The sequence below is a fragment of the Centroberyx affinis genome, unplaced genomic scaffold (genome assembly GCF_046629955.1).
Source record: "Centroberyx affinis isolate AG114_WGS23_722 - 3 ecotype Tasmania unplaced genomic scaffold, CSIRO-AGI_Caff_v1 ptg001500l_1, whole genome shotgun sequence".
NCBI classification, from domain to species: domain Eukaryota; kingdom Metazoa; phylum Chordata; class Actinopteri; order Beryciformes; family Berycidae; genus Centroberyx; species Centroberyx affinis.
This window is the reverse complement of record NW_027279964.1, coordinates 80,436-89,883: the sequence shown is the minus strand read 5'-3', so window position 1 is coordinate 89,883 and position 9,448 is coordinate 80,436.

Sequence of the window (9,448 nt, the reverse complement as noted above, 5' to 3'; positions counted from 1 at the left end):
TATATGTGTGTGTGTGTGTGTGTGTGTGTGTCAGACTCAGTGTGTTGTGCTGACTATGTGCTGTTGGCTGTGGACTCTCTATCCAGTGACCTTGGTGATTGTGGAGTGTGTGGACAGGAATAATGAGACGTTTGCTAAGAGAGACACAGTGGGACCACTAAAGGGCTCGGACGAGGGACACTCAACAATGCTGTCAAAACCAAAAGATATTGCATCTGACCTCAAGTTTTTATCAGATGAATGCAAGAAACCAAGAGGGAATATGAAGAGCAAAAAAGACACCAAAAAGGCAGAGAAAGACAGAGGCACCAATCATTTTCTATCCCAGACAAACTCATGGTTTTGATCCCAAAAAAGCATTACAACTAAATACAGCAATCTATAAATAAGTACAGCTGTTGCATAAGGAATGTGAGTCAAAAGGCAGAAGGTCTGACAGTACTGTTTGTAGGTACATTTGAAATATACCTCTCTATTCTTCAAACGCAAAGCAAATAAGTACAACACATACTGGTGGCTAAGGATGGATAGATAGATAGATAGATGGGTAGATAGATGGGTAGATAGATAGATAGATAGATAGATAGATAGATAGATAGATAGATAGATAGATAGATATAGAAATTAAGAAGTGGGACACATCTCAACTGCACCTCTGTCACCAAACATCACAACATGTCAAATCAGTTCACCGCTGCCTGGGCTAAAAGAAGCTGACCAGTATCTGGAAAACTGGGGGAGGCTCAACACACAGAACCACCAGTGCAGAGAGTGGAAAGAAAGCACTGTCCTCTGAAGGGATGACACAACCAGCAAATGGTAAAATATCATCAAGTCCATGAGGTTCAGTCTGCACCTGCTATGGACTGATCCAGAGGTTTTAGGCTGTGGGTCACCGGTAAAGATGCTGCACTACGGCCCTTGCGTAAAGCACTTATCCTGTCCTGTATACTGTAGCCTAATTTATAACAACTACAGAAACCAGTCAGCAAAATCACCAAAGGTCCAGTGGTTAATATACATCCTCTATCCAAATTTCCAATATGTGTCTTATATATCTAGTTAATGTGTTCAGTGATGGTCTCATTAAATTCTAGCTGTACTTTCCTTACACTAATGTGTATCTGCTCCACAGTTTTTCAGTGTCAGAGCGTTGTTGTTAGAGCGTGGTATGGAGGTCTGCGAGCCACAAAAGCACTAGCACAGAATAGGAGAGAGAGAGACAGAGAAAGAGGGAGAGAGAGAGAGAGAGAGAGAGAGAGAGAGAGATGCTTTTGCTGAGGACTGTGACAGAAGTCCGGAAGTGAATGGCAACACCAGGTGGTCGAGGGACTTGAGGCAGGCAGTTCAATCAAAGAGCAGTGTTGCCTTGACAACTGTGATGCCTTGTTGATGATAATAGCTGAGCATCCCCCCCACCCCCCTCCATACACACACACACATACACACACACAATGTACTGTACAGATGTGTTTGTGTGTCCATGAGCACGGGACTAGGTCACTATCAAAAATACTGTGCATTCGATGCATAACAATATAGGCACAGCCCTCATTAAAAACAATGACATGTCCTTCATCATTGGCTACAAAGGCAGAAGTATACTAATAAACTGATACAGGATGTACAGTGGCGTGCCTCCCCCTCATCTTTGCCCCTCCATCTGTTATATTGTGTGTTGCTGTATCAGCATCAGTAGATCTAGCCTCCTAATCTAAGCTATGTTAGATGATGTTTGATGTTTTTATTGTCTTCTCTTCCCTTTCCTACTAACGACTACACAATTCATCACTAGCCAAAGGCCAGCGTCACGTTGTATAGAACAGGGAGTATATCTGATCCAGCCGACAAGCCATCTGTTCATCCAAGCCGCAGTGGGATCTGATCAATACAGCCACAGTGGACAGAGAGCCTTGCTGCTGTGGTCTCCCACATTGGTTGGAATAATAGTTCAGCTTTTGGGCCACAGTGGACTCATTGGGCCAGCAGCATGACCACTGAGGTTTCCTGCCTCCACACCACTTTGTTTCAACTCTTTTAATTAAGGAGCTGGGCAGCAGAATTCCCTAACAGGCTTAGCTATTGGCAGCCTTGCAACCAGGACTGATTGTTCAATTCAGGATTGAGCAAGTAAAGCTTTGTATGGCCGAAACATACCGTTTCGATTTGAAACATTGTCTGGCCTTGCTGATGACCAATATTCACATACAAACATACAGTATGTGGCCCCTAAGCAGGCAGGTGTATATATGTAAAAAAAAAAAAAGAATAGGTAGTAAGTTTCAATCAGATTTATGTCTGGGCCTAAATGTAAAACTGAATGCTCCACTGAGCTTCCGGTGATCCGATGTGGACCAATCCAGAATCCTTTCCTCTTCCGCTGCATCAGCTGGTGATTTCTGAGCACATAGCCACTGCAGCATCCTACCACCTCATCCTCCTCCTCCTCCTCTCTCTCTCTCTTCTCCTCCCCCACCCTCCCTCAACCCCCTCTCCTCCTCCTCCTCTCCACCTGCTTTTAAATGCATGGCGCTGCCCAGCGAGGCCAGTCTATGCAGGCAGCATCACTCCTCTCAGCCCTTCCAGAGTGAAGGGGGAGGCCATGGAGCAGGATGGATGGTTATCAGCCCGTGTAGTCAGGGGGGTTTGTCGGGGGGGGGGGGGGGGGGGGGGGGGGAATGAGCCAGCAAAGCCCCCTTTTTCACCATGTAGCACCAATAATCGATTGGAGACAAGAGTCGACCTGAATCTGGACTGCTCACGCGTCTCGCTGAGAGGAAAATGGTTTAGCCCAGCTGTAGGCTGTCCTGCTCCATGCATCCAGTGGGTAAATAGGCCACGGGCTACATAAACCCTGCAATAGACCACTTTGAAAAATAAATACATTGCATCAGTGTTATATATTATATCTGCACAGTTCTACTTCTTCATCAAAAAGGGAGTTATGATCAGAGGCCCCTTCTCATGGCAGATTTGTAATGTCATGCAATAGACGCCACAAAACTGATGCATGAAGGATGAAAACAGCCTGGCATCATCCAGCAAATACGTCCTGTCCTCCTAACGCATTAGCCTACCAGACCTACATCTGCTGTGCATTTTCGCTCATCTGTTTCGTAACGGGAGACACCACTCATGTAAAAACCCCCAGCTGGATTAAATCCTCTGCTGTGTTGTGTAGGGTAGGCCCAGCATCGCCGATAGAGGCACCGACGGAGGGGCAAAGATGAGGGGGAGGCAGGCCACTGTACAACCGAGCCACAAATAAACAGGCGCACTTCAATGCCTCATTTAACCACAGCAATATAAGCCATTAACCTTCATTTCACAGCTACCTACATCACTCTTTAGCGCGCAGGAGGCTGGGCCCTACCTCCAACAATGGCTGTAGGCCTATATGCATAATTTTGAGCCATTCTCATACACACACATATGGCGATGGATAGCATAATGCTAGTCGGCCTTTGTTCGTGTTGGATTTATTTTGTTTCAGCGCCCGGCAGCCATGCATACCTGCACAAATTTGTTTCTAACGAAAACGAAACATTTCTGTAATAGTCTCTGTGTTGTGCGCAACATTGTAACCATTCGCTGTTTGTTATAACCTGCCTATGCATCGATCCGGGGTAGTTATCGGGGTCAGGAGAATAGCCTGCATACTCTTACGCTATTTCCACTACAGCTTGACTGGAAATCTCTCTTCCCTTGATGGACAACAAACGGGTCATTTAGTCAACAATGGCTGGTGATTAGACTACCCTCCATGGTGGGGTCACATGCTTCATTCAGCTCCTCGAGCCTTTTACAATAATATAGCTTTATTAATTTCCCACCAAATAGTCATGCATGCTGCTTTTCTTCTCATCTGCGGAAAAGAAAAGCCTCACATCCATCCTCCGAACAAACAAATGACATCATCCTCTGAAAGCCACACAACCAGGGGAGTGAAGCATCGTAAATAAAACATAGCGGGTTAGGGCGCAGTGATTCTACTCTGTTATATGGCTGCCTTTTCTGTGTTTTCTAACGCTGTGGTGGTCCTGCCTCGACTCACCAGGTTCAGCACCGTCTCCACGATGTCCCTGTTGCTAACCTCCCCGACCTGGATCAGGCCCACCAACACGGCGAATTTCATCTGGATATTCCTGATCGGGACGGCAGGGTTGATCACCCCGGCCGGGAGGACCATAGAGCCGGCTGCAGACACCATCCTTTCCCCGGTGGCGGCGGAGCCAGCGCCCGTGACGACCTGCGGCTGCGGCTGCACGGAGGAGCCCGGCGGGGGGGGATGAGAGTCTCGGTCTGTATCCGTGAGCGAAGCCGAGCCCGGTGGTGCTGAAACCGGCTTCTCGCTCGACATTTCCCCTTGGAAACAGGGAGGAGAGGAGCGGTCGCCGCTGTCTCTCACACCTGCTCTACAAGCTCGAGCGTCTGCTGCCGCACAAAAACCATCCACTGCGCAGGAAAAATACGGAGCCGGCGATGCAAAAGGGGGGGAAATTATGTTTTAAAAATCCTCTGAATTCACCCTATCCTCCCGAAGATGTGTAGGGATTCATAGGGCTGGAAAATAGGATCGAATCTCGACGTTTGGCTGAATGGTAGCGTCTCTCTCTCTCGCTCTCCCTCTCTCCCTCCCTCTCTCTCTCTCTCTCTCTGGCAGGTTGCAGTCAGTGCGGTCGTCGTCGAGGAGAGAGCGCCATGTTGACGCCCCCTGTCTGCGGTAGCGCGCTCTAGCCACGCATGCGCACTTAGGGACTTTCTGGGGGGGTGCTGGAGCAGAATAACATGCAGCCATCCATGCATAGGTTCTTACCCATTATTTACGGTCTGTGATTCATACAGAGCACAACACCACCTAAACAACTGGCTGCATTTTTTGGTTGTTGTTTTAACAGTCGATGGGCCTGGAGGTGCAAATATAGACTAGTGGAGAAGATAAAAAGATAAAAACCAAGCACACACACAAACACTGGTGGATGTATTTTGGGTGCAGCGCTGGGGTAGTTGAAACAGAGTTCATGCAGTTTAGGGAGTCTGGCTTCCAGACAGAGGCTGTTTATATATTCACAGGCTAACTATCTGCCTGTCCCACTTCTCCCCGTCCCGAGTTTAAGTGTCACACCTTTCTGTTTCCTCACCAAGCATCCCAGAATGGCTTCTTTACACTCCTCTCCTCTTGTCCTCCTTTCTCACTTCTCTTCCTTTTCCTCCGCTTTCATCACTTCTCCTCTCCTGCAGTTATTTCCCCCTTTTGCATATGCCCTCTTCCCTCATTTCTCTTTTCTCAGAGCACAGAAAACCAGAAACACACATGCACATGCTGCTCACATGTATGGACATACACAAACAGTCGTACATTCAAAATATAGCTGTGTGATGCCGCAATTTCCCGCATGTTTGTCTGTGTCTGGAAGTGTTGCTTTCACATTTTTTGGGTCATGCACTCATTTTGAGTCTCGTTGAACATCAGCTCACAAGTCCAGCAGGCATCACACACACACACACACACACACACCTATCCCCTGGTGGTTTGCACAGACCATCACTACTGGTGTCAGCCAAGTACAGTTCAGTACCTGTGTGCGTACATAAGCCTGTTTCACACTCCATGTGTTCCTCCAACAGGGCACATCTGCTGGGTAAGATTTCCATTAGTGAGACTGCTATAGAGGCCGATTCGTCACTCTGTACGTGTGTGTGTCTGTTTGTGTGTGTGTGTGTGTGTGTGCGTGTGTGTGTCTGTTTATGTGTGTGTGTGTGTGTGAGTGTGTGTGTGTGTATGCACGCCTGGCTGTCTGTGTGTATTTTCATATAGGCAGTGATGGCAGTCTCTTTGATGTGTCGCTCTTCATTTTTGTCATAGATGCTGACCGTTGTCAGGGGTGACAATGTGGGGGTGAGATCGAAGTGACATTTTCTGCCTCTGTGTGTGTGTGTGTGAGTTTTAGCATGCGTGTGTTTGTGTGTGTGTGTGACTTCATCAGGGAACCATCCGAGAATGTTACAGATGAGCAGAAGCCATCTCATTCTCCCTCAACCACATTTCCAGCCCAAAGGAACTCAAGGACAGACATACACTTTGTAAACTGCACACTCTCATACAATACATGTTACCCATGTCCCTCACACTCTAAGAGGCAATTTCTCAAACCAATGCATGCTCTCTTGCTGTCGGATGTACACACTCTTGGGCTCACACACGCACACGCACACTCACACACACACACACACACGCAGCCACAATGGCAGGCTCTCTCTCTCACACACAAACACAATCCTCTTTGTTTTCAGACAAAAGCTTGCTTCTGCAGCTTTGTCATGATTCCACAAAAGACTTCTTTAGCAGAAAGAGAGGTCTTAACCGGGATCTGATTTGCGATTGGGTAAAAGCACTAACATTGTTCTTTCTCTCCCATTTCTTCTCTCTATTCTCTCTCTTTCATCTCTCTGTCTCTGCCCCCCCCCCCCCCCTCTCTCTCTCTCTCTCCCTCTCTTGCTCTCTATATCTCTCTTTCTGTCACTCCTCTCTCGCTCACCCCCGCTTTCCCCCTCCCTCACATCCAGCAGAGGTGCAGTACTGGCGGGCAGACAGTGATTTTCCTCCCTGCTCCAGTGTACCTTTTGTAGAGATGTATGGAGGTAGTGCCGGTGTCTTGTGTGGGCTGATGATCAGAGTGGCGGAGCTTTGGAGGGGGCTGGGACTGTGTAAGGATCAGGCAGTGTGAGTGCAGCAAAGGTGAAGTCTGTCAGAAAGGGTTTGATCATTGCATACTGGAGAAAATGGAGTTTGTTTCTTGGTGATTTTCTTTTTTTTTCTTTTTTCTGTGTGGTGGCTGTGTTAAGGTTGGTAATGAAACTCAAACTAAAAATGTCACTTTGAATAACGCAATCCGGTCACATATTCTGAAGCCAAAGGTTTATATAGGTATGGGGGGGGGGGTATAATAGCTTTCTTTCCGGGGCGTGTGGAGTATCACACCTTTCAGTTTAATTGGGGTGGCAGGGTGGCCTGGTGGTTAGAGGAATGGAAAGGATGCTTTTTCGATTCCCCACAACAGCCAATTTGTCCTTGAGTGAGACACTGAACCCCCACCTGCTTGCTCATTAGAAGTGGCCTTCGATAAGGGCATCAGCTAAAAGCCTACAGTGTCATTTCAAATGTAATTATCACTGAAGTATAGATGATGTATGGTCACAGTATACTCACCTCCTCAACTAGCTCTACACCACAGATGGGCTGTACAGAATTGAAGGTGTGACGTTACATAAACCCCCTCTAGACTCTGCCTCAAGCTCTGCTTCCACTATTAGGGGCAATTGAGAGGCAGAATCAGATTTGGCAATGTGTAAAGGGGGCTGACCTCGGACAGCGACAGAAACCCGGGTAATCACCGGCTTCCTGCTTCACAGACGGATGTGAGTCATCGTCAAGATGCCTGTGTGTGGGTGTGTGTGCACGTGCACGCCTGTGTGTGTCTGGGTCCGTGTCCGTGTGTGTGTGTGTGTGTGTGTGAGAGAGAGCAATAGAGATGGGAGATCAAAAAGAAACTGATAACAGAGCAGACAGAACAATGCATTTTTATAAATGCAATGCACCAATTAACATAATATCCACTTGGGCACACTTACTGCACAATTACTTACTGTCTTTGTTCAAAAACAAAGATAGAGAAAACTTATCCAGAAACTGACAAAGGGAACAGCAGAGAAGGGAAGCAGAGGATTTAATTCAGCGCAGTCAACAGCTTATAGAAGCAGTGTTGCAATCAACAGTCAAATGTAGGAGTATGAAATTCCAAAACAATTTGCTGGTATGACATGAAATTGCTTTGCAGTTCTTCAGTATATCAACCTACTGGCTATCACATATTGTTATGGGTTTGAACAATGTATGCTGTATCTCCAAGCATGTTTAGCTTTCTAATATCATAATTTCTTTCTTCTCATATCTTCTCCCCTTTTATATCACACTGTTTCCCTTGCCCCAAGTTCAAGCTGAGAGGGCCTCATAAGATTAACGGGGGGCTCCACTACTTCTCTCAAGATCCTCTGCTACCCTGGACTGAATAGTTTCAACAAGTAGGTCATAATCCCTGTCACATTCTCTCAGTTCCTCGAACACTGGTGGAAGTGCAGAAGATAATCCTCAAAGGACACAACAAAGCAGCTTATGAATGTCTTAGAGTGCCCAAACACAGGTGAGAATGTTTGACTATTCATAGTATTCTGTTACATCATCACACAGCCATCTTGGTGGGAAAATAACAGGTGATTGTACTCAATGAATTACAATTCAACTGAGCAATAGAAATTTGAAAAAACCTACAGGAAACACAATTGGAATTAAATTGGAATTTCAGGAGGTTGAATTTAATTAAATGAAATTCTGTGAAATTCCATGTGTTTTTTGTTTATTCCTCCCACATATCTGAGATTATATGTGGTGTTATATATTATCAATACTGAATATCATCAAATGTAAAAGGGACCTTTCAGGTGGTATTTGATGCGTAATCATAATACATACATTATGACTGAATGTATTTGATTTGTTTAACTGTCTTTAACTGTCTTGTCTTTTATTTGATTCATAATGTTTGATTTGTAATGTTTAGCAAGTCAACACATCCTCTCTTAGAAGTTGAATTTCATGAAATGTATCATTCCAATTCAATTCCAATTCTGCAATCATTCCAATTCCAATTCCAACTCCAGGAATTGAATTGGAATTTACCATGCATTCTCAATTCAATTTATGAATTGCCCCAACCTGTTATACATACACTTTATAAATGTGATTGACCAGGTCCCATGTCCAATACTTTCTTCTTGAGGTAAAACGTGTATCAGACTGAAACAAAGAGTATGTGAAAAGACAGAACTTGCACTCTATCATATTCCCATATCACATGCTTTTGGAGCATTTTAAACTGCAAGCTCTGTCTTTTTCGCATGGAGGTTCATCGAGGAGGTATCGGCTAGTAGTAACAGCCCTTTTGGTCTCAGAAGCTGTCACCAGGGACGTAGGAGGCAGCTCTTTGACAGGGGTGACGACCTGGGATCAAGGACTCTGCTCTTTGACTGAACGCTGGAACACAGAGCTCTTGAACTGTGGTAGTGGCCATGGATAATGGATCCAGCGGGGATGGAGCAACAAGCACTTCAGTTTCATACAAGATAGAAAAACATTTATCCTGACGGCTATTCAGTTTGCAAGGCCAGTGCTGAAACTGCTGCACCCCTTTTATCAACTAATGCTACTGTTATGGTTCTTCCATGGTTGTTCAACTTGTTCCTCATGGAAGGAACTAATGCAATTAGGAACCTTGGTAAGTGACAGTTATATGAAATACTGTAAATAAAATACTCACTGTATAACATATGAGCTGCAATATTTGAGCATATTATATGGTAAAATAACGCTATGAAATGAGGTTTGAATCTC